Here is a 26,743-nt window from a genome sequence, read left to right as displayed (position 1 = left end):
CTTAGCAGAGAAAGCAAATTATCCAGAAAAACACGAGCAAAGGAGTGGTTTACAAAATAAAAGCATTTCTCAGGCAACTCCTGCACAGAAAGTCCAGACAGCACCTCCCTGCTCTTCGGATACCAGGCAGATGGTGTAAGCATCAGGTGTCTGCTCTATACTTCTATCCGATACAATAAATAATACACAACTAATGCAGAATATCAGTTTCATTCTGTTCCTACTTACTTAAGACTGCACTGCATGCATTACCTTATCTCTAGCCGAATGCAAAACATCTGCCCAAACCCATCACTGGAGACTGAATTAAATTTCCTTGGCAGTAATATTATTATATATGCAGCATGTATACCTAGTGCTATCTTTTCTATTTTCTATCTTAAGCATCTTGGAAATCTAAAAGCAATTCAATTTGTCACCTACTCAAATACTTTCTACCAAATAATCTAATGGGTCAAACCATGTGAAAAATGATAATGTCTCTTTCTTTTGTCAGTCCTCTGACAGAAAACAGGAAAAAGAATACATCCCACACAACAAAACCAAGGCATTGTTTCTCAAATAGTGTGTCACATTAGCAGAAATTTTACTTTGACATCCTCTTGAATTCTTAATTCCTTATAGTATAATTATACATTCTGCGAAAGTGATACACTTCTATTATTTTTGAGAAAGTATCTTGCACAAGCGAAGTGTAATTTAAAGTAATGCAGCATTTAACACAAATGAAACCAGAAAGGATCACACTTGAACAACAGTCACAAGGGAAAACTGCCAGACCACTGATGGCAGTGAGAGTCTTTCAAAGTGGTCATTAAGTAGAGACGAAAGGTGAAGCAGATGAAAATGACCTATATAACTTAATTTACCTTACTTTTAATAATACTTAAATAATATCCCTCATGTCTTGGGGATTAGGCATTAATTCTTGCAAAAGCATTATGCAATGGGAACAGGAAACCTTCCTGATGCGTGAGCAGGACCTTCCTGACAGAGGGTTCTGGCATAAGTCATGGTGCCTGTGCTGGTTTCGGGCCAGGTAGAGTTAATTTTCTTCCTGGTGGCTGGTAAGGAGCTGTCTTCTGGATGTGTGCTGGACACAGGGTTGATAATACAGTTTTGATACTGTGAAGTACTGAGTCCTGAATAACAGGCCCTGGGATAAAGCTGACCTCTAGATGAACCTTGCAACTAAAAGTTATATGGTATTTGTATCCACTCATTAGCAAAATATGCATGATAATTAGCATTATGATATTTGTATCCCCTCATTAGCGGAATATGTAGTGTGATAAGAATGAATTTATCTTTCTGTGTTTAGAGGCCGGACAAGGCCATGAAACCAAACATCTGGCCTTGTTTGGAGGTATATGGTCAAAGTCAACTCCCTTGGTTCCTCCTTGAGCCCTGGCCAGGCTTTGGGAAGAAACCAAGAGGAGAATGAAACCAGATGCTTCGGCACTAGAATGTATGCAAACTTGTTTATTCCACTATATAAAAGCCAGCCCCTCTCACACTGAAGATGGAAACCTCGCTTATCAGTGGACACACCGTGTAGGATTTCCCAGTTATCAGGCGTGGGTCTCCAGTCCCTCACTGTGATCAGGGCTCCCCAGCTGATCTGTGGATCTGAATGTTGGTAAATACTAGGGTAACCAGTGATGTATCCTTCTCAATCACTGTAGGTAATCCTTTGTAGTAATGATTAAGTGCATTGCTTAGCTTAGCCTTTTGCAATTCTTTGCTGTGTTGAACTATAATAAATTACACTTCTTCCTTAAAGCTGGTGTATATGTCTGTCGTACTGAGCCTGCCCATTGGCAAAATGTATTGCTGAGCAGGGCTTAAACATAACCAAGGCCTTTTCTGCTGTTTGTACTTCCACACTGGTGAGGAAGTTGGGGGTGCATAGGAGGCTGGAAGGAGACACAGCTGGGACAGGTGACTCCAACTCACCAGAGATATTCCAGAGTGTGTGACATCATGCTCAGTAAAGTGGGGCAAAGAAAGAGAAAAGGGGGAACATATGGAGTCATGGCATTTGTCTGTCCTAGTAAGCACTGCACATGATGGGGTCCTGCTTTCATGGAGATGGCTTGAACACCTGCCTGCCCATGGGGAACAGTGAATGAATTCCTTGTTTGGTTTTCCTTGTATGCATGTTTTGTTTTCCCTATTAAACCACCTTTATCTCAACTCATGAGTTTTCCAGCTTCTGTATTTCTGATTCTCTCCCCAGTCCCACTGGCGGGGGAGTGAGCGAGTGGCTGTGTGAGAGTCAGCTGCTGGCTGGGGTGAAGCCATGACAAGGGGTCCAACCCTCCCAGCTGTTGGTTGGCTGTGAGGAGGCTTTTACACCAGCCAGTACTGCAGACCACTGCTCAGCCTAGTACCAGAAACACTTTTCCTGGGATACCAGCCTGGACAAAAAGTGCAAGATCTCAGGAAACTCATTGTACCTACAAACGGCAGTGTATAAATCTGACACCCCAGAGGAATGTTAGGCTCCTCCACACAAAAGCCCTGGCCCCTTTGCACAGCCAGGATGTTCCTACCCATTACTCCCCAACCCCCTATTAAGGCTACCAAAGGCTGTCCTAATTATTAGAAAATATTTGTATGGTACCATCAAGGCAACCCTGTGTGTCCTGAAAGCCTTCCTACTGACTTACCAAGTCAGTTCCCAAACTTCGATAATGATATCTGCAGGGGCCAGGACAGAGTTTCATTTAAGCAAAGACTCCAGTTCCTTCCTTCTCATGGGAGTCTCAAGAGCCATATGCAGATGCTCCTCCAACTTAGTGAGAAGTCCCCTCTGAAGAATGATGGGTGCCCTGATCACTCTGATTTTTTTCTGGAGAGCTAGTCTCCAGAAAGTAAACAAACAAACAATAAACAAACAAACCCCAGCTCAAGTGAGAAAAAAATGACTGGCAACTCCCTTGGAACACATTAATGAACAACACTGCCCAGTGGTCATTAGTTGTGGAATAAATGGCATTCGATGAAAGGGACAGACATAACTAATATTACAAATTTACCCTAGTTATGCTGGAGGAAACAAGCAAACTTATCTTCCCACATAGCACAGTGTAGGTGTGATAATTGATAAAAGATTCGTGTTAGTCACAAAAGTATTGGGGTTTGCGTAAACCAGAATACTAAACTCTGAAGTGAAGCATGGACACTAGATAAAGGAAATTATATAATTCTGTTTTAAATCACCTTGTTATATTATGTTATATTACATTATGTTATGTTATGTTTTCCAAATAAGTTGCATCTACGACCAGCTTGCAAAATCAGACTTCCCAATAGCCCTTCCTGCCTTTGTCTGATCAATACTGCTTATCTCAAAGCCAGACTTCCAGAACTTCTCTGGTGGTTATCTACAAGGACCAGATGGTTATCTGTGAAACTGACTATTGCTGGAGATTTTGTGGATTGGGATAAGGATGTTTATTCGACCACCACTGCTTACCTGGCAAAATTATGACAGCAAAAAACCAAAAATTATTGATTACAACGAGAAACCATAGTACAAGAAGAGGCTGCAAACCAAGGTTCAGTGGAGCGTGGTGTGGGCGGTGACCCCTCACGTTCCCCAGCGTGCTGCTTGCTTTGTCTGTATCAAATAAAGTAATCTAAATTTTGCTGAATATCGAGACTTTTGTTTCTCATTTATAACACAGGCAAGCAGTGAAATTCACAGGTGGAGGTAGACAGGGAAAGAGAGCGAACAGCTGATGTCTACATGTGCTCACTCAGACTTTCTGATTTTTCATTGTACTGGGACAGTGGCAGTGCACCAACAGTAATAAAGTAAAACACAGAGCAATTTGCTTTGCTCTCACCTTGTTGAAAGGCATATTCCTCATGCCCCATGTGGATCTCACAGCTGTGGACAGGGCACCAACATCAGGCAGAGCCGCAAGGAGGACTGCTCCAATAAGGGAAACCAATGCCTTCCACTGAAGGAGCAACTCCACAGGGAAAAAAAAATCATTGATCCCACAGAGCAGTCCTGAGACTTTAAAATACATACATACATAATGTATTCATATATCTTTGTTTCATAAAGCCTGCTGAAGTGGTCCTAGGTTTTTACCTCCCCCATCTTTACAGTATTATCCCATGTAAATATTCCTGCAGCAGTTAAATGTTGTGCAAACTAAGCTAATCAAACACAGCCAAACTGTTTAATCAGTATCTAGGAGGTCAGCAGAGGTGACATAGGTTTAGAGATGCCTGACTGGAAAGAGGTTACTTTGCTTTACAGAGTTAACTATCCAACAGGAAAGCACTGAATGTTAACACACACAAACACAAAATGCAATGGTTAATCATACATATCTTTGATATATGGATCTGAACTGCTATTTTTCTTTGACTACTGGCTAGACCAAAACAAATTTTGGCCATCTTTATGGGACTATTCAAATGCATATAGCAAACGCAGCATGTTAAAGCAGATGCAGCATATTGAAGGGAGCTCAATTTAAATGCAGAATGTTACTTGCAAATGAGAGGCCGGGTAAATAACCAACCTCCATATAAATTGCCTTCTGCTGTATTTCAGTAATGCTCCACTATATTGTGGAGCTGTTCCAAAACATGACTTATTTGCAATGCTCAGTATAATGTATTCTCTTGTGGTCAAAAACAAATGGTAAATCCAAATTTACAATTTTTTTTCCCCTGCCAGGACACCTTTTTTCCTTCATACATGTGAACACCGTGCTAAGAAAGGCTCCTGCACATTGCTACATGAAATCAGTCTCATTATTTCAGAATAGATTATTGAACCAGAGGAAAAAAGCTAACAGAAGGGTAGACTATTTGGGGAAAAAAAAACAACAAAACAACAAACAGGAAGAAAATGCTTAGAACTTAATTATCTAGTAACTATCTACTAAAACTTGCAAGCATTAATTGATTGAGGCTTCTGTTTCTGAGAGGTTAACTCACCTGTATTCTGCTCTATAGTACCATAATGTCTAATATGTTATAGGAATGAGGCCTTAGACTATTTATGGTGAGACAAAAGGAAAACAAAATCTACTTTCTCTGTATTTATACATATTGCATATATAATTTTCTGACCTTCTTCATCCCACAATGAGTAAATTCTGTTCTTCAAATCAAGACAGATTTGTGAAAACAGAATATCTGACCCAGCTCTCCCCAGCCAAAAAATCTTTGTCACCAATATTTCAATCAAATCACACTGCCTGTTCAGCAAACACTTGGCACTGTGCCTGATTTTTAGGCTGATGCCAAACACCAGGTCAGATAAAATGGGTGGAATATACTACATTGCTTGTTTAATTCATAACATTGAGTTTAGATAAAATTCGTCATTTACGGGGTTTTTAACTGTACACTGCTATGAAGGGAATCAGTGTGCAGAAAACAGGATTTAATTGAAAGAGGTTAGACATATTATTTGCATAAGGTTTTTTTGCATGTCTTGGCTTGGAGGCACTAATTTTAATATTGCAAAGAGAATCTACATTAAAATGCGACTTGAAATCTAGAAGATTTGGAAAATATCCGACAGCAGACAGTTAATAATAAATTGTTATAAACAGAAAACACAACACTTCTTTTTAACTTGCTTATTTCCACAATTGTTATAGTAATAGTACTTTTGGAAATCAGAGATGGAAATGTTAAACTTGAGTGGTTTGAAATTAAGTCATCAGCACTCATCAAGTCTGGTAAAATTGCTAGGATACGCATATCTGGCAGAGACTATGCCAACCACTTTACGGAACAGTTTCAATTGCAATTTACTGGTTACACAATAAATGTTTGCCTCCTGGGTTTAAAAAAATTAATGCTGGCACTGTAAGAGCTCAGTTTTTAAAAGCACACCCTTGTTTTTATAGTTACAGATCAGAAAGTTTAAAAAAAATAAACCAAATATCATTCTTCCCCCTAACAAAGCTAATAAAAGACAGTATGAAATCTAAATTTTGAACAGGAAATACTCGCTTTCCTCATTAAACATGAAAAAAAGAAAGACTCTATAAAAAGCTTTCAGTTACAACAAAATCTGAGCAAATATTTAACCTCAGGAGTGTAGAGTGGCATGACCTAGTATGACTGCAGACGGCCATAGGGGACAATCCACATGATGGAAAACAGAAAACATTGCACTGCATGAGTAGTTGGACATCTTCTGTACAAAGCTGGCTCAACAGTAAGATCAAAATCTCACATATTAAAAAAAAAAAAAAGTGCCAGCTTCTACATTTTGAGAATAGTTCATTAATTTTTTTTCTACCCTGCAATATTTTGCAAATTCCAAGCTATGACATTTGGAGTGTTACCAGCTAAAATATGCTGTCTCCTTATGGTGTGTTGCAGAAGATTTTGTAAACTATCACAGGGCGATGAGGGTTTTCTCTACAGCTTTGGGAGAACATTTGTAACATAAATACACCCTTTCCCCTCCGTACTTAGGCTGCAAAGATACCAGAAGAATAGAAATAGAAAGAAGTATAATAGAAGTATAGAAATTACACTCTGACTTCAGGTTCAAGGAGAAGAGACAAACAGGAAAGTTACACGGCAACACCTAGTGCATGCCAAAAGCTAATCTCTTCCTAATTTTGGGAAAATATTAGCTTTCTCATTCAAGAAACTTGCTATGCACAACTGCGTGGAAGTACTTGCTATAGCCCAGATAAAGTGTACATACCATGCCAGCGTGTGGTTCCACTAAACAGAGGAGATTTCTCACTGTTCCAGACCTTTCCTGCACCAACATATCACATACCAGGGCTACGACAAGGAAAAAGCTGAAGATATGCCAATTGAGAAGTGTTTTCATTTCACCACAGTGTTTTCCTCTTTGTGCCACTGACACCCCTCTGCACACCTACTCCCATATCACACTGGCTAATGAAAATGTTTTGATGCCTAGCCCTGACCTTCCCTCCTACTGAAAATTGTTCCCTCCACATTGGCCACAGAGCAAAGTTACTCCCTTCCCTTTGAACAGCATTTTTTGTTTACAATTAAAAAAAAAATTAAAAAAACCCCATATATACCAAAAAAAGACCAAAAAATTGCATTTCCTCACCTAGCATAGAGCAGAACCCTACACCTCACATCCTGTCATCTCCTGCCCAGATCTCCAACCCATTGAGACGATTTTGAAATTTGATTCTGTGCTCCAATATTTTTGTGTCTCTTTCTGGCCTCATGCTCTGCACAAGTGCAATACAGAGAAAAGTGTATTATGTCTTACACTGTATCACTCAGGAAAGTATTGGACAGGACAAATTCCAGCAGAACCACAGCTCCCTCATTCCAGAAGTCAGACACCTTCTGTGCAAGACTTCTGTTGTCTCTCTCATCTGACTACAGTCAGAACATATTTAACAGTAGCAACAATAACAACAACAACAGTAATAATAATAATAATTTTTTAAAGTGTATATACCATGCTAATAGACTATATTATATTTAATGATACAGAATATAGAACAGAATTTCAAAATAAAATTATATTACTTATATGTATTATTGATCTTATATGTGTATATGTATTTATAAATAAGCATAATTTTACATTTGTATACTATTAATATTTATATATGACACACCTTTACATATTTACAAAACATAAGAGCAGCTATTTTTGGGTCACTACTGAAGAATGTATTACTGTAGTTTATATCTTGCAAACCACAGTCCTTGACCACGTGGAAATTTACGCCTGAAAAATAAATGTCTGTGCTGAGCAGAAGCATACTAGAAGCTCTGTTTTTTTTAATCGGATACAGGGGAGGGGGAGATAATAACTTCAAACAGAGTAGCAGTCAAGCTCTGGCCTTTCCCGGGCAGCTGTTGTCTTGGCACTGCTCAAACCCATCTTGGCTTTCAGCTGAGAGGTTATTTCCCTGCCTACTTATTTGGTATCCCTTAGGACTTCCCAACGCAAGAGGGGTAGGAAGGTGACTCAGGTTCGAAAATACCTCCGGCTAGAGATGCACTAAAAGAACGCTGGTGGTCCTTTAACAAGTAACAATTTTATTTGAAGGAAAACTTACAAGTGGTCACTCGCATGAAGGGACACCGTTAGCAAACGGCTGTGTTTGTAAACTTTGCAATATGACATAAGAAAGAGGAAGAAAGAGGATGGAGGGAGAGGGAAAGAGAAAGAAAAAGAAAAGAGATAGAGTGAGAGGGATCAGTGGTGCTGGATCCAGCCAACGGGGGTCTCTGATGCCCTGAAGTCCCACACAACGTAACTCGCTGTCCTTTTTTACGGCGGCTGCTTCGGGCAACCCCACCTCCCTGCCCAAACACGGCAATTTATATGTAAATGAGGAGTACCGGGGGTAACAAAGAGATGACAAAGGCTGTGGGCCTTGCATGAGGGCGGAACAGGACCTTAGTCACCTCAGCAGGGCTCTACCTTTCATCTGTCCCACGGCAGCAGGACGGCTCTCCCAGCTCCCCAGGAGCACCATCCACACATCTCACGGCGTGCCTCCTCGCCTGGCTCCCGTTGCTTCATTTAACTCCACTTTATTTCATTTGAAACCTCTGACCTACTAGATCATCAGTGGTTTTACTTTTCTCCCGCCTTAACCCCATGAGGATAGACAGTGAAATTCGAAATTACTAAAACCAGTTGCTGTTGTTATTAATGAGAAACAAAAGTCTCGATATTCAGCAAAATTTAGATTGCTTTATTTGATATAGACAAAGCAAGCAGCGCGCTGGGGAACGTGAGGGGTCACCGCCCACACCACGCTCCACTGAACCTTGGTTTGCAGCCTCTTCTTATACTGTGGTTTCTCGTTTTAATCAATCATTTTTGGTTTTTTAGCTGTCCCAATTTTGCCAGGTAAGCAGTGGTGGTCGAATAAACATCCTTATCCCAATCCACAAAATCTCCAGCAATAGTCAGTTTCACAGATAACCATCTGGTCCTTGTAGATAACCACCAGAGAAGTTCTGGAAGTCTGGCTTTGAGATAAGCAGTATTGATCAGACAAAGGCAGGAAGGGCTATTGGGAAGTCTGATTTTGCAAGCTGGTCGTAGATGCAACTTATTTGGAAAACATAACATAACATAATATAACATAATATCACAAGGTGATTTAAAACAGAATTATATAATTTCCTTTATCTAGTGTCCATGCTTCACTTCAGAGTTTAATATTCTGGTTTACACAAACCCCAATACTTTTGTGATTAACACGAATCTTTTATCAATTATCACACTATCACCTTTAAACATATTTTGAAAAAAACTGCTGTAGAAAATAATTGTCTTGGAGACCTTTCTTGCCTATTTCTTTCGTGGAGATGCAGCTGTTCTTAGGTGAAGGGACTGAAAAATCAAGCTTTCAAACTATAGCACTGGTGATGCAAGAAAGCTTCCACTGGACTAGATGAGAAGTAAAGTCTTGTGTACATTTGGATGTTTGATCACTGCTATATGGTTATGTTCCTGTTTTCAAAAAATGTTAGAGATTTTTTTAATGCCTGATTGTCCACACTGATCAAAGACACTTTACTGTAGATCACAAAGGAAAACAACAGGGTAGACCATACAAAGAAGGAAGAAATAAATAGATTAAGTAAACAAAGCTGGAGAGAAAATGAAACAGGAATCTCTTTCCACCCCTTATCTCTGCCAGTTATCTTGGGTACTATTTGTAAAACACACATGTAAAATATTTAAGGTATGATGACTGCTTTTAGAAAATAATTGCCTTGAACAATAGAAATAAAAACTTGCAGAAGGTCACAGTACTCACTCAGTGAATACCACGAATCTAACCCTGAGATTCTGCACTTAGAGGAAAACTTTTGTTCCTGCAACTTTTCATAGGACTAAAATCTTAAAATGCTCAGATCCAACAGAACGCATGGGATGTCTCTGAACTAACATCAGTCAAGTGAACAAAAGTTTCAGATCCTGCCTGTTACTAAACAAAAAATAAGAAAAGGGAATGAAGCATGAAAGAACTCTTCAGCAATACAAGGACCGTGATAAAAGCTTACTGTGCAGAAAATGTGGAAAATACCTGTAATTGAGAACAGCCCCTAGATCACGCAGAATAATTTCTTAGAACACAGTCAGGCAAAGCAGAGGCTCTACAAAGATGAAACTAAACCCAGGATCTGAGATAGGTACTTTTCACCATATGATTCTCAGAAGGAAACAAATACTGAAAGTTATCTGCTTACATCCTAATTGTGTATGTATGACTACAATCTCACCATGATGAAGGCATTTGTTATTTTATTTGTTTCCATTTTGAATGCTTGAGTTTGGACAGTCACATGGCCAAGACCTTTTATTAACTTTAGGAAAAACACAGATGGTCAGTGGCCAGCCAGGAGTGTCATTCTGGAATCTGTGAGGTGTGCTCGTTACCACAGAAACGTAAGACGACTGACACCCTGTTATTTCTGTCTCGCAAGAGAATTCACCAACCTGACTAGTAAATTAAGTTCATAAATCAACAAATCAGAACCAAGGTCAAGTAAATGGAGATGAAGCAACAGGGCTCCATTGGTCCTCTTCATTATTCATAGTACGAAGGTATCTACTGTCTTTTGAATTCCTTTAACTTACTATGCAAATCCATTACGGAAACATTTGATACAGACTAACACTAATTTTTAAATATTTTTCACAGAAAGGGACTAGAGAAGCCAATAAAAATTTGCTCTACTTTTAACTTACTAACCTTCATCTCACCCTGTTTTACTTTGCAAAAAAGGTGTGCAGCAATAACCTTTGGAAGCAGGTATGTTCAGCCAGTTACACTTGAATTACCAGATGTGTAACAATCCTCAAGAGGACCCATTGTCACACACATTTCTGCGAAAGTGCCTTACAAACAGCAGTTAATTTTCACACAGCCTCTGTGAGCTGTGCATGGATGGGTTATCACTCCCAGAGCGCAGATGTGGGAAAACAGTGGCACCATGGAAATGAGTGCCAAGGTTGGGATTACACTTAAAACCTTCAGACCTCTTCTGCATTTTATGACTAACAAGGAAGGAAGGCAGAGAGGCATAAGGCTAGGAGACTGAAAATACTGAAGGATGTCATTGCTGAAACTCCTAGTCTCCATGGAGCTGCAGTGGGTGACACACGTCAAACTGGCACCAGGGTGAGGTTCAGTGGCCTCTTAAGGCAGGTACAGCTGGTGACTGCCAGGTGTCAACAGCTAAGGCAGCAAACTGCTGCTGCTCTAGGAACTCGTGACTATAAATCTATTATCACTGCTTGAATGAAACAGAATTATAGTGTGCTTTTGAAACTTTCAGTAAGTTCAGTTATAGAAAACTTCCTGGCAAAATATCAATTACCAGTGCTTAGATACATCAGTACAGGAGCAATGTCAATACATACTTGGTGTGGTTACCGCACTGCAAAGAGAGAGAAAGGACAGCAACACACACGGACCTCTTTTGGGGGAAAAAGGCCAACTTTATTCTATGGACAGCCCGTATTTAAAGTATGTTACGTGCAGCTAGGACAGGACAGGAGTTCATTGGACAATTGGGAAAAACATCCTTGGGACAGTACCTCAGGATGTATCCCATGGGAAAGACACCAGGTGTTAATCTTTATTATGAATTCCACTCTGTTTTTCACCATATTATCACCCTGGGAGATTCCCTCCCTAACTGAAGCTGTAGTCAGCTTGTCAGCCTGGGAATAGACCTGAGAGTCAGGAGAAATCCAGGCCTGAAAAGAATTTCCAAGCTGTAATTCCCTAGCTCTCCAAATGTGTGTGTCCACAACTTGGTCACAAAAAAACCCCAGCTTGCTAACAATGGCTAGAGAGTACTTGTGCTGCTAAGGTTTCTCCCCAAGTTTTAAGTTACTTTCTGAACACCTAGCTATTTTAGTGGAATACAAAGAAAACTTCTGCTACACTCTTGACATTAGTGGCAACAGCAAAAGTAGTAACTCCATGATGTACCTCTCTCACAAGTTTTATACAGTTTGCATGTAAGACCACCTATCATCCCCTCAACACTTTCTGTTAATTCTTAAACCACACAGTATCTTTTTCCCAATTCTTATATCTATTACTTCTCTGGGTGCAAGGTTTTTAAACTATCAGGTTTGTTTGTTAGCTTACCTATGAGAGATTTCAAAGAGCTGATAAACTGGAGCAAAAGGTTGAAAAATAGCTTTTTGCTCAAAGCCACAGGCAAAAGGGGAAGATGAGCACCAAGCTCAAAACAGACAATAGGTGAGTAAATGAATCATGTGATTTGCAACTTCTGTGTGGGTCTGGAAGTGGGCAAAAACAGGTTTAGCCAAGCCTGAAATGACGTTTGAATAATCAGCCTGAGACAACAGGCAGGTTTGACCCTCAAGGCAATTTTTCCTGGCTCCTGGTAAAGCCAGTCAGTCAGAAATGGTCTGAAACTATGCACATGGTGCTGTGGGGCAGGCGTGCATCCCCAGTGTGGTGCTGGCTGAGGTTATTAGGTTAATTGCACAACCACGTGAGTACAGCCCTGTTGGTCTGAGCTCTGAATTACATGGAGGAGAAGTCAAGAAGCCATGAGAGAAACAGGAACTGGTCATTCCTGACCTTAAAAGACCTTTTGGGGTTACTCTGTTTAAAGAAAAAAAAAAAAAAAAGTTAGGAAAAACAAGCCTAATTCCTTAGCTGAAAAGTTGCCATCCAGAACACAGCTAAGAGATGTCACCATTTGTTTCATGCAAATTCTCACTGCTGCTATCAAGCACTCTAAGTGCTTAGTCCCACTTCACTTCAACAGAAAAATGAAAAACATTACAGAAAAACAGTACCATTTGTGCCAGTTCACAGCCAAGCTTCAGCATCTATCACAGTTTTAGCGTTGCAACACCACTGGCAGAGGTTGTATTTTTGAGAACGGTAAGTGGGGGAATGGCAAAGAAGGCAGTCAAAAGCAAACTTCACGGATTACCAATTTAAATGTTGAAAGCCAGCCATATACAGGGGATGTCATTTTTACTGAGTATTGTTTTGTTCCTATGACAGATCTTCACTCACTTGAATGGAAATAGCCGTACTCTACGTCTAGTACTACTGAACTGGCAGCTGTGTTCAGGAGATATTTATAACCACTAACACTGTAGATGGAAGGTGAGTTTTAACGTGTCATAGTTACTCTGGAGAGCAGCTCTCTGTCTGACAGCTAGAATTGAATTGCAGAAAGCTCAATATATCTCTCCATCGTTTTCACTCCTTTCTGTTGCATGTAACCATCCCTTCCAAGCCTCCTTCTGTTATCTGGCTTGCCTTATTGCTCCTGTCTCGTCTCGGTGGCAAGACAAGTTAGTGTGGAGCTGCCTTTCCCAGAGCTCACCTCAGTGCCTGCTTGGGCTGGGGACCAAAGGGACCCCTCGGAGCTTCCCTGCGGGAGGTGCCAGAGGGCTCGAACCTCACGTGGGAGCACACCACACCGCCAGGCACTCAGTCCCCGGCCCCGTTCTCGGTGCAGCCGACCCTGGGGCCCCAAACCACAGCCCCCGGCGCCTGCCCACCTCTATTTCAGCCGGGAGCTGTTGGTGGGAGGGGGGCGGGGGCTGCACGGGTCACTTTTTGCAAGAGGATGCAACGCGGGGCAAGGGGCTCCACTCCACTCCGGGTGTTGTGACGAACCACGACCCTCAAGCACCGCTGCCTCCCCCTGTCCTTGATCGGCACGCCCCGTGCAGCCCGGGGGCGCACGCCGAGCCCTCCGCGACAAGGCCGGGGGACGCGTCCCCGTGCCCTTCCTGTGAAGCTTCCAGGAGAGCCCTTGGCCGCGCACAAAGGGAGAGCGAGCCAGACACGGGAGTATCGCCCGCCCCCGCGGCGGGCAGCACTGGATGCACACACACGCACACCCCGCACACGCATCCACGCACACGGCGCGGCCGGGCGGGTCACGTACCTGCAGGTGCCTGTCCGTGGGAGCGCGGGGCGGGGAACTGTGCTATATCGCCCGTATTGCATGGGGGGATGAGGGCGATATCGCTCGGGGGCTGGGGCGGGGGGGCTGCTCTGCTCCCTCCGCCCTCTTCCTCCTCCTCCTCCCCGCGGTGTGTGCGGGGGTGTGTGGTACTCCGCGCCGGAGGAGGCAGCGGCGGGCTCCGGCTCCTGTCAGCCACCGGAAACAGGCGCCCGGTCCCCCGCACCGCAGGAAGTGTGCAATGGCACACCCGCACACCGGCCCGGACTGGCAGCGCACACCGCAGGCTGTGTGCCATGGCACACTGCACACCGCACACCGCACAACACGGCAGGCTGTGTGCCATGGCACACCGCACACCGCACACCGCACACCGCACACCGCACAGGCACACTGCACACTGCACAGCACCGCAGGGTGTGTGCCATGGGACACCGCACACCTCACACCGCACACCGCACAGGCACACTGCACACTGCACAGCACCGCAGGGTGTGTGCCATGGGACACCGCACACCTCACACCGCACACCGCACAGGCACACTGCACACTGCACAGCACCGCAGGCTGTGTGCCATGGGACACCGCACACTGCACAGCACCGCAGGCTGTGTGCCATGGGACACCGCACACCTCACACCGCACACCGCACAGGCACACTGCACACTGCACAGCACCGCAAGCTGTGTGCCATGGGACACCGCACACTGCACCTGCTCCGCATCGTGTGGCGCAGCTCGAGGCTGGGCACAGCACAGGACACTGAGGGACACACAAGGGACACTCGCCCCTCCTGCCCCAGCAGCACGGACACTCCTGGGGGGCTGACTGGGAGCAGACCCTGTGTCCCTCTGCGGGGAACCAGGCAACAGGAGCTGCATTCCCTGCCTTGCTGTGGGCAGGAATGCAAACAAGGGGAGATCCATACATGTGAAATGGGGATATTGTGGAAGGTACATGTTCTCAGCTGACATAAAATAATGTAATTCTCATTATTCTGTTGGAGGTCTGTTGACTTGCAGCACCTCAGCTACTCAAATTAGCTGTGTCCAAACAGCTGCTACTCGGTTGTTCTGTGCAGATACAGAAACACGCGATTTAATATTACTTTTTTTTAATAGATATCTGGCACGATGTGTTAATTTTATGTGGACTATATACATACGTATGCAGATATCTGCACACATGCTGTGCCTGTATGTAAGACAATAAAAGCTGCAATTTGTGTGTTGTGAAAACTTTATTAATTTGCTTGCAACTGGAGACCCTATCAGCAACATTACTCATATTGGGATTTTTTTGCAATTAATCACAGGAGGGCTCACTGTGTGCTTGCAGCATTTTCTCTGGATTGGTTGTCCTACAGTAAGCAAGGCACATGCCAAAGTAAACTCTGCTCACCTCCTCAGTTGGGCTTTTTTTACTCTGCATCACTCCAGAAGGAGACAGGCCTGGCTATCAGCCTTCTGAACTGGCTGCTTCATGGCCCAGAGGTTTCCTTTCCTCATCTTCCTCATGCTAACATTTACAAAACTTGAATGGGCTAACACATGCTACTAGCTATGATGGCAACAATGCTTACACAAGAGTATAATAGAGGCAATCTGGAAGTGTATTCGTGCCAAAAGTAATGCTCTTTCCAAATTTGCCTGTGAGGTGGCAGGGAAATTTGGTAGTAGTATTAGCCTTGCCTAGGGGAGATTGCCTTCCTTTCTGCTATTGTTATTTTCAGTAAGGTGTCATGGTCACGGTGCAGCAACCAGCAGAGGTCTATAATATTTTAAAAATCAAGGTTTCAGTAGTAGACTTCTAAAGATGAAGAACCCTAACAGAAGGAGTAATTATTACAGGGAGTGAAGGGAGAATCTGCCTCTGTCCATCATGCTCAAATACATGACACCCTGCTTTCAGACAGGTACCTGTAGTCAAAGCACTGGCAATATTAAGAAAAAGACCACAAACTTCCTGGATTCTGCTGTGCCCACAGAATCCTACCAGGGACAGGAATGGTCTGATTTTCAGGAATATGCCCCCACAGTACCACACGGGCCATCAAACACACACACACACCCGGGTCAGAGGCTGCATGGGTTGTATTGAAACCAGTGCCCTGTTTACCTCTGACATGGGGCTGTTGAGCTGTCTTTTCAAGACCAAATAGTTACACTTTCACAAACGACAATAAGGAATTCCTGGGGATGGGGACTGCCTTCCAAACAACCACTCCTTATCTCTGGGAGCCCTATAATCAAGCACATCATCTGCAGTCGGGAAACTCAAGCTCTTCACTGTGGTCTTCCATCTTGTTCACTACTTCGCATTCTTTTTCTTTGTTCTTCTCTACTTCTGTCATTTTCCTCAGTGGCCACAGGACAAAGTAGCCTCCAAGCCCCCCTCCTCCCACCTTCTCCCCCACCTCTTTCTTCTCCTTTATTTCTTCATTGTTAGGAGCAGCCACAGGTCAATGCAGTATCTGCACTCATTAATTAAAAAGAGGGTTTGAAAATACTTCACAAACATCTGACATGGTTGCTTGTTTATTGTGCCCTATTTTCATCACCTGGTGCTACACAGGGCTGTAATTACAGCACAGAAGTTTCTGTTTCACATCATATGTTCTGTCAAAGAGCTCAGCTAAGCCTAATACAGCGTCACCAGCACCTCAGCACAGAATTGCAGTTCTGGATGAGCTCGTTTTAGCTCACTGCTTGTATTAGTAGCTGCACTGGAAGGGCAGTAATTGTGTGCACTGATGTTCCCAAGTGAGAAAAAAAGGTTTTCTCCAGGAAAGAAAGCTGCTGGTATTGACCCGACAGGACAGTGCTGGCTGCTGCAGAGTGGACAGACAGACTGTCCTGCCTCTGCAAAGCCCAGAAACTGCTCGTGGTGAGGAGTAATTGGTCGCTATTTCTTCTCCTTCACCTCCTCTCCTTTTTATTCCTCACTTGGAATAAAACACATCCAGGCAGACATCTGACTTGATTGGTATGGACACCTGCTGGAGGTGCTGAGCATCTTTCCATAGATGGTCCACATGTCCAGGTAAGGCACCAGGGTCCTGTCATTAATGCAGTGGGCTGAGAAAGAAGGTGTATCACATCCTCATCCCAGATCTAGCATGGATTTTATTCTGTGACCTCCGGCAACTCACTAACCCTTGTGCTATGCCCTGCATCAGCCATAGCAGGCTGTATGGCAAGGGTGAATTGTCTCACTCCAGGTGCCAGTGCCAGGAAAGCTAGGGCTCATGCTGCTCAGTGGAAGCTTGTACTCTCCCCTCCAGTACTCCTGGGCAGCCTGCCATCCCGTTAATACCCATGCCACCAGAAGACCAAAAACAATGGGCAAAAGCATCCCAGATCCCAGAAGAACTGAGCCTTCTGCAGAAAAACATGAGCTGTGAAAGAGGGTGTACAAGCTGCCAAACAGTAGGGAAAGGAATGATCATCCTCCTGTTTGGGAACATCTGGCTGTCTGCTTGAAGGGAGGCCCAAAGGTCCTGGCAAGTGACAGCGACATCAGAGCAGAGATGATACCACCTCACAGAAAATGTGCAGACACCAAGTGACCATGTGGCTTTGTTGTGAACTGCTCAGCTTTCCCAGCATCCCTCCAGCACCCATCAGTCAAATAGGAACAGAGCAAAACTTGGCTTTTCCCAGGGATGTCCTCCATGAGATAAGATGCACACTGATTTGGTCTGGGCTGGTTCCCTTCTGTTCAGGACTGACAAGTGAGCAGGATTCTGCTGAGTGGCTCTACCCTTCGTTTGAACCCAGGCAGTAAGGAAGCTGAGTCACACCCTTACAGTCTGTACCCTGGCCATGCCTGTTCTCTCCTGCCCAGCTGAGCAGGGCGTGCCAGCACCCACACAGACACTCTCAGCCCCCACCAACACTCATGAGCCTGACCTGGTGCCAGAAGCTTTGCCAGCTGAAACACAAGGGTGAAACACTACCCCATGTGAAATCCCCCAGCCTTCAAGCAGCAGGAAAGCTGGCCTGGGAGGTGATGATCAGGCTGGGAGGAAGACAGACACAATCAGAAAATACTTCAATTTTTACACTAAGAACCTACCACTAGAGTAGCTGAGATGAGAATGAAAAATGAGAAAGGCCAAGAATGGTCTGTTTTACCAGGTATAGGTTTGAAATCAGAACTGATTGTCACAGGAAAAAGGGCAGGATCAGGCCACTGCCACAACAGGGTTGCAGCAGTTCCCCACAGACTGCCATTAACATGACTGCTCTAAGGGCTGTTCATCATGGCTAGAATCAACCAAAATCAGATCATGAGCTAGTTTTCAAAGGTATGTTTCTCAGAGGAATGTGTGCCCAACCAAATTAGCTCCTGCTGTGCAAAAAGTTGAGCTGAAATCACTTTTGAGTCAGGAAAAAATTCCTGGCACAACCAATATCTTCCTAAAAAAGGCAGCCTCTTGAAAAAGCAGTATGAGTTAAAAGATTAATCTTCCTCTTTAGACTTCATTTGTCATGACTCAAGCAAGACTTCAGCCCATCAGTTAGCTGGAGCATGGAGAGAGTAATATCAGGAAGGTCCCAGAAAGTCCTAGAAGAGCTCAGTGCCTGGCCAAATCTTGTGGTGTCCCACACTGCCTCTTTCTCCTCTGTAACACTGGGAGGAAAGCCTGTTTCAGGCAGCCTTCTAACATGCAGGCAGACAGCTGGTTCTTCATTGAGGCTTTCTGCACCTCAACATCTGTTGCAAAAGAATGAGCACCAAAAATCTGAAAAGCCAGCTTCCCACCCCAAATTCCTGTCTGTCTGAATACTGCAGTATTCCTGTGAGGGAATACTGCAGTCCCCTCTCAGAGAATCAAGCATGAGGTAGACCCACCTGGCTGACACCCTTCTCTGGGTGAAAGGGGTTGGTGAGAAACAGGTGCCTGCAAACCATATTAATTGGTTGGTTCCCTCATGGACATCAGTGCTCTGGAAGGGCAGAGCAACAGGTGGGTCTGTAGGGCAGTGCAGCTTACAAACACCCAACTATGAGGCCTCAAAGTCAATGACAGAAAGTGGGTGGCAGTTTCATTCTGCAGGAAGACAAATGGTCTGACTTGCAGAGAGCTAGTGTGACAAGTGGAGCTGGGGTATTACAACACACACCTGGGAAACTTGTGGTTAGTAAGTAAGGAGTCCTTCTCTCATGATGGTGGAGAGGGTTTTCTATCACTGTGTTTTCAGATGCAGTGTAGCAGAGATGCACTGGTGTAGGCAGGGTCAGAATGAAAGCCATTAAGCACCTCTTTGGACACCAGCTTTCTTGCTCTATACTTGTTTGCTGCTATTGGGAAGTTCCTTGGAAAAGTGCAAATAAATATGAAGTGAGTAAGTTGTTTGTCTGTTAGGTTGTTGGTTTGGGGGGTTTTTTTTAGGTTTCCTGTACAAAACACTGGAATGGTAATGTTTGGAAAGCAAATTCATTTACTAAGGCAAGGCAAAGCAGTTTCAGAACATGATCCATTTGTTTAAGTGGTCCTTAAGAAGGAAGATCACGCAGGCATCTTTTCCCTCACACCCCACAGCTTCTCTTTATATAAGGAAAGGTTTTTAGAGCAGAATCTATGAAGCATCATATCTGCATTCCTAGAACATCTGTAACTAAACACACACAATATTTCAAAGCACAGCACTGCTGATTAATTTGCCCTTCACTTACCTGCCAGTCCAAAAATTACTTGTGGGGGACACTACATGATGCTATAAGATTTTGTCACTTTTGGAGAAGATTTCCGAACAAACTCACTTTTAGTAGACCATGGTCCTTCAGCTCTGTTGGTCATTCACCACAGTATCGAGTTGCACCCTGCTCAGCAGTATTTCAATACTTGTAATCCTGCTTTTAACACTGACCTGACATCCCTGCTCCATAGGTCAGAAACAAGGGCACTACAAGGATCCACAAGAGAGGAACGCATTCTTCATTCTGGGACACTAATGGGACACATGCCCACAAGGAGCCTGATTCAAACAGGAAAGCTTGAGGAGAGTGGTCTTCTGCTCCAGCCACCTGGACTGCTGGCAATCCCTCTACTGGATTGCTGGGATAGGTGCTGCAAATACTGCTCTGCCTGACCAGGGCAGGGCAGACTTGCACGAGTGCATGAGCAGGTATTTTTCTGGTCATGTAGGTTACACCAGGCTGAATTGAAAGGGGTGACCAGGCAAGGAGTGTCCTGAGCTTATTTCTGAAATAGAAAGTTGTGTGGGACAACCTGAGGAGCACCGATTCAGCCATCACAATGCATTGTAAAGGTTTTGTCTTTTTCCATTAATCACTGATTATGGAAAACTCCTACCCTTCTCAAACTCCCTTTGGAGGTTCAACACCCAGCCTATAGCACATATGAGGGGGTGCTCATTTTCCTTTGGACATCCTGAAGGAACATGGGGGAGTAAGTACCAGTACTAGAGACCACCCAACACAGAGTCATTGGATTTGTTATGACTGCAGTTATTAATCAACTCTTAAAAAAAAAAAAAAAGGAAACCAGCACAACAAAATACCTAACTTCAGGTCAGAGATATGATCAAAGTGAGTTAGAGTGTGATTGATGGAATGCAAAGCAGATAACAGCTGATGAAAGCTTAGAGACATGGTAACACCCAGGAAAAACACACAGCTTTTAGATAATTTCTAAATTTTTCATATCCTGTCTGGGGCAGCTAACAACCTGACAGACGAAAACCTGTTAGTTTTCTCCACTGAGAACCTCAGATTGTCATGTTAGACAGCCAGCTTTCCTTCACATGTGCATGATGCTAAAGAATGCAGTGCAGATATCACAAGGATAGTTCACATTTACACCCAAGCATATCAGAGCAGAACTAACTTTCTGCTGGTCCTTCCTTTGTTAGTTTTTTTACTAGGCTGCAACTAACAATTAGTGTTAACACTGAAAAATATATGAAGATCAGTCCAAAGATGCCTTTGGAAATTCTATACTGCTTCATAAGAGGCTTGAAACATCCTTGAGAATCCAGTCTGTGTGTATTTGGAGTTGTGACTGTACAACTCTGTTTTGTATTAAACTCCTGTGGGTTTTGGTGGAACAGCAACAGGCAGCTGAGTGTGAGCTCTTGCATGAAAGATATAGGTAAAGAAGAGCAATTTAAACTAAAGCCTGAATAAGGAGTATGGACAAAGTGTGTAATAACAGCTCAACAAGAGCTGTTGAAAGAAAGCAGGAGACTTGGCACTACAAGTGTGTGCTAATTATATGAGGTAAATTTGTCTGAAAGTACAGTGTGTAATTTCTCTATATAGGATAAGGACATTGGGCTGTTTCTGTCTAAGAAACAATGATGCTTCGGTCTCCAGCCTGTCGTCTCAAGTTATTCCCTAATGTACTTTAAAACACAGATGGTGGCTTTAAAACATAACTGGATCATGCTCTTCACCTACTCACACTGCTAGCTTTGAGTTCCTGGGCTCACAAAGGGGGGTGGCTCTCTGCAAATGACATATGAAGGCTGTAGCAGTGCATCTATTTCTGTTCCCCTAAACACTGGGCTGTGAGGGCAGAAACTCCTATTTCAAAGGGTCCCTTAAAGAGCTCACAGTGCAAACACAAAAAGATGGAGGGTGGGGAAAATCTTTGCAGTGACAGGACTAGAATCATGTGGGAACTGAGTCATGGTTCTGCCACAGAAATTCTGGGGCTATTTCCAGCCTTTCATGCAGTTGCCTATCTGTAACAGGTTGACAACAGAGTCTCATATGTTGTGTCTTTGGGGAGATCTCCTTTTCTTCAAAGAGAAGAAAATAACAGCAGAGAAGGTTGCAAATATGAAGATGGGGTATTATTTACTTAAGATATCTGACTGTCATTGTCACAGGAGAAGTCATTCCTCTGGAAAAGAAAATAACCAACTGAGAAAGTCTTTCCTCCCAAGGTTTCTGGGTTAAGGCAACCATGGTATTATTTTCTTCCCTTCCTTTTTGGCCTGGGCCTCAAATTCAAAACTTTGACAGACCTGTTTCAGTGAATAGATGTGACCTAGACACTGCTTTTACAGTAAAGTATGGATCTCAAAATTCCCCCTATGAATTCTATCATATTCAGTTGTTTAGTAGATATAGTAAGCTATATATAAAGAAATAGCTGGTAACATTCTTCTGGAGAAAATATTATTAATAATATTATGGATAATATGAAATATGTTTCTTGGTGAAAAAAGTCCATCACACTGATTTTGTTATTTGTTCACCCAATACTGCATCTCACACAAACTCAATCAAAGTTGTGACAAAGATCATGCTTGACGATAATGGTAATGTACTTATTCCCCACCCTGCTAAAATTTTAACCATTGATGAAAAGATCTGCTTTCAGAGTTGCTGCTCATGCCATGTGGCTCCTATCAGTGGGAGGAAGTGATAACAGGGAAAATAAGCTCAAAATTACTGCTCACATTTAAGAAATTTGATAGAATCTGCTTTTCCTTCCTTGCTTCATTTTCTAGGGAGGTAACCATAAAGCTTGAGCTCAACCATGCCATGGCAAAAGAGTGTGCATGCTTTTCTGCCTCCTTGGTTGTTAGGTTCTAATGTGTAGGTTTCCCAGTCCAACCTTGTGATCACAATTTCATTGCATAAACCCTCTTTTAGCACCAAGTAGTAAGTGGCAGACATATCAACTGCTGCACATAGACACACACAAGCGACCTCACCTTTGCAATGCCAAGTGCCTTCTGTGCACCCTTCAGGGCTCAGCTATCACTTGCAGCCCTGCAGCCTTCCACCTGAGCTGCTATGTCAGTCTTTTTCCCTTCTCCTTCCTATGCTGTTGCCTTGGCTTTCCACTCGCAAATCTCAGTAGATTCTCACAGAAAGCAATTTGCTTATAGATCAAGAATCTCATCTTTCTTCCCATGTGTTTCCTATCTGTTTTGTAACTTTAGTTTGTATTAAAGGGAAAAGCAAGAGTTAGCAAAAAGAAAAGTAGAAACTAATCATGTAAATAACCCATAAGCATTACCAGCCATAAATATGCACAAATTGGAGTGACTGACACACACCATCTGTGACCGTTTAAATGTGATCCTGCCAGCACTGACAACATCAACCAAGAGGTAGCTTGGCTGGGACCTAATACCAAGGGCAAAGTTGACAGAGGAGAAAGCCTGACAACAATAATTATAGTCACTTTCCTTAGCTTCACTGCTCACTGACTCTGGAAAGCACACTCTTCTGGGGGCCACATTTCTTCACTTCTTGGCTAGCCACTTGTCAGGCACCTCCTTCTTTTTCTATTATTTTTCTCCTACAGTAGCTTCAAGCTGATGTATGGACCCCACTGATCAAATTCTGTGCAGGTAAATCTGTCTCAAGAGGTGTGATGATACTGTTCCTAGATAGCTGGCAAAGTCTTATTCTCAGCCCCTGGTAGAAATGGTGGGAAGCAGAGCTACAGCCCACCCCAGTAAGAAATACTGACTCCATATACTATTGCTTGAGCTAGTTATATTTAGTTAATTAGAGCTTAACTTTGCTATACAAAGCACTCTCTTATTTTAGGAGAGAATGCTGCATAGAACTAAGATTAATCAAGACTCCATCATATTGACTATATGGATTACATGGACATTATAGGAATATTCACTGGGTTTGATTTTTGTCAAATTTTAAGCATTCAGTTAACACTCTTCCAAAGCAAGTCTCTCCCTAAAACATTACTCTCACTGATTATTTCAGTGGTCCAAATAAATATGACAAGTCCTGGTGCTCTGTCATCTAGAAATAGGTACCCTCCCTTATTCCTGCTCTGGAGTAGGAACTTTATACCAGGAAAGAGGGAAGGGAGGTAAGAGGTTGCAAGGCACAGACACAGATTTTTAAGTCGCTGCAAACCTGCTTATCTCACTCTATCCCACCGTGCTTTAGTCAGGAAAAGGTGTCGGTGGGCTTTGGTGAGTGTAGCCCCTGACCAAGCCTGTCGCAGGCGGGGCAGCAGAGCAGCTTTGGCGGCCCCGCGGGGTGCCCAAGCCAGCCCCGCTCCGTGTGCTGCCTGCTCCCTCTGCCGGCACCGCCTGCTCCCGGCTCCGGGGAAGGGAAAACGTCAAAACACAGACCTTGAGCACCTGAGGGTCGCATTTCCTTCGCAGTATGATGAGCCATCAGTCCTGCTCACTAGTGTCAGCAGCCTGCAGATCTTGTCTCTCTTATGCGCGTCTTGGAGCTGTTCTCTTCATGTATCATCCCTCAAAAAACTGTACCTTTCTCTCCAGTTATTCACAATAGCAAAACAGTTACAGTTTTTTAGCCACTTTGTTTTTATCGGCGTTAAGACTTGTGAAGTGAGGAATAGAGTAAAATGAAACACACTTGTGACCTCATGTAGAAATCCTCTGCAGAAGGCAAATATCTGCAATAATTCTTCTACTACAGCATCCATTGTAGGTCTTGTTCTAACAGTGCACAGCAGACTTTTTCAATAGTTCAAGATCATCAGCCTTTTTAAATAACGCCTGATAGGGGTGGTCAATTCATACAAGCTTTGTGAAACCAGTACAGGACAGAAATATACTGTTTGTCTCCCAGTCAGAGGAAAGTTAGTGCTGACTTCAGCTCTTACAGTCCACTAGCAGCATGCTGTGCACCCCCTAATCATGGGATGAGAACTCATATCTCCTGAGACATCAGGTAATTTAAAGATGAGAAAATATAAGAAATAAAGTTCTGTGAGGTTTACATCTCACAGTGACACAGGACAGTTTGCAGTCAGAAAAAAAAAAAAAAAGAAGTGAAAATTTAAAAAGCTGTTCTTGAAACACCAGAGTTTTGGGACATAATCGTTCTTTCAAGCCTTACAGCAAGCTGTTTTAAAAAGCCATGCTCGCTGTTGTGTATTATAATCAAACTGAGTTGTGACTTCTGTAGCAATTACAAAACCTATTGATCTTATACTGCATCAGCAAACAATGAGTGTTTTAAAACAGCATTGTAGTTACACAAGAAAGACCAGTATTCTGCTAGAGTTCAAAATTTAACTATAGCAGCGTCTTTTTCCAGACTCAATGTTAGAATCATATCGCTTTTAATACTAGAATTTCCTGGCATAATAGCTATGAATGGCTTTAACTTACCTAAATCGAAGAAACAGAATCATCAGAAAATTAAAAGGATCTGGATACAGGCTGTGCACAGGAAACAGTAATATCCCTAGAGTAAGATTTTTGTTTGCTTTAGAAATTCTGGTTTGGGTTATACTTCATAGTTTTATCCACATGGTAAAAATGCTAAATCAGAATCTATGATTAAATCTCATACACTTCCAACATCTGGATTTAGCAAAGTATTTCCAAATATTTGTATCTATCTGTATTTCACAATATTGAAGCATTTGCTGTAAAGGAGGAGGCTGGTTAATTGAAGCAAAATTTGCTTTTCAGTCCATCTGTAAAAACATTTCTGAGAATTTGATTACAATGATTAACTTAATGGATAACCTCTTTTATTTTTCGTTTTTAATCTCTTCTCTTATGATTCCATTTTGAAGCATGTTAAAGAAGGTTTGGAGCTATTTTGAATATTGATAATTGTGGAAATCACACTTACTAAGAAGTGTAACGATTTAACACTATGAAAGTTCTGACATTGCCTCCTGTCCAACACTACTTAACCAGTAAATACATTTTATGGAATGAGAAAACACTCTGAAACAGGAGGAAATTACATCACATATTGTATCCCTTTACTTAATGAAGTTATTAGATTATGACTGATTTAACTAAGAAAAGGCCATATGACTCCACTCTCTGAGGGAGATGAAACAAATCAGATTATTTTCCTACCAAGTCCTCCTGGTAAAAGCAGTGCACATTTAGGAAACACTGCTCAGACATGTGCAGAGCACAAGTCCAACACATTGACTGGATTCTTTCTGAAGATACACTAGCTGCTAAAATGTCAGTACTTGGTTAATAAAAGCAATGTAACCTTTGGTACTCTTCCTGTTCTCAGGACACAGGAGTACAGAAAAATCCAAGCGGCTCTTGCCTGCGCTTTCCCTTGAGCCACAAAATGCTGGAAGTTCCTCCAATCCCAGACCACAAGGCCAGAAGCCGCTCTACTCCCCCAGAGCAGAGGCTTTTCTGGGCCCCGGGACGTGCGTCCCTTGACAAAGGCCTTTGTCCCTCACCTGTGAACATTTTCACAAAGTCGGCGCTTGACATGCTCATAACCACATCAGCTGCCACAGGAGGCTTTCCGAAGCCAGCGCTCCCACCCTTGGTCTTCAGGTCAATGTACCAAGTGCCTCCACCATCACCTGGACAGAGTGAAATGAGGTGACAAGGCAGCAAAGAGTGCTGGGCCCTCCCTCTCCCTTGCCCCTCGGTGTGCTCGCAGCAGCTCCGTGGCAGTCCACACGCCAGCAAGTGCTCTGCAAGGAGTCACCCCTTGTCCCCTGTGACACCCCAGGCACCACGTGCTGGGGCCATGGGCAGGAGAGCCCAGAGGCTGCTCTTGGCTCACTGAGCTGCTGGCAGCTGGCGCTTCTCCTGTGCCCCTGAGAGCGCCCTGACTGTGGCAAACGAGCCCTGTCTGTCTGTGGCTACACCAGCCCTGTCTGTCCGTGGCCACACCAGCCCTGTGTGGGGCAGCAGCACAGCGGAGCAGCTTCCAAAGTGTTTTTGTTTGAAAACACCCAGTGCCTTTTGCTAGGCTGGGCTGCACAAGCGAGGGGTTTACCAGACAGCTCAAACTGGAAGACACCCTGAGTATTTCTACATACTCTTCAGTCATTGCCCCTTGAATAACTCGGAATGTC

The 26,743-nt window shown here is 43.3% G+C and overlaps 1 protein-coding gene across 1 annotated transcript in view; it reads right to left on the bottom strand.

Annotated features, from left to right (window-relative positions):
• The window catches only part of KIAA1958 (KIAA1958 ortholog), a 66,695-nt gene extending 52,663 nt beyond the window's left edge, over positions 1 to 14,032 (bottom strand). The window contains exon 1 of the mRNA XM_014889214.2: positions 13,930 to 14,032. The gene's annotated coding sequence lies outside the window, so the exon portion shown is untranslated. The remainder of the gene's footprint in view (positions 1 to 13,929) is intronic.
• Between the last annotated feature and the right edge of the window lie 12,711 nt (positions 14,033 to 26,743).

Source organism: Sturnus vulgaris, chromosome Z (assembly GCF_052056855.1).
Source record: "Sturnus vulgaris isolate bStuVul1 chromosome Z, bStuVul1.hap1, whole genome shotgun sequence".
Classification (NCBI taxonomy): domain Eukaryota; kingdom Metazoa; phylum Chordata; class Aves; order Passeriformes; family Sturnidae; genus Sturnus; species Sturnus vulgaris.
The sequence above is the reverse complement of the archived record's forward strand: the minus strand, read 5'-3'. Positions and strand labels throughout refer to the sequence as shown.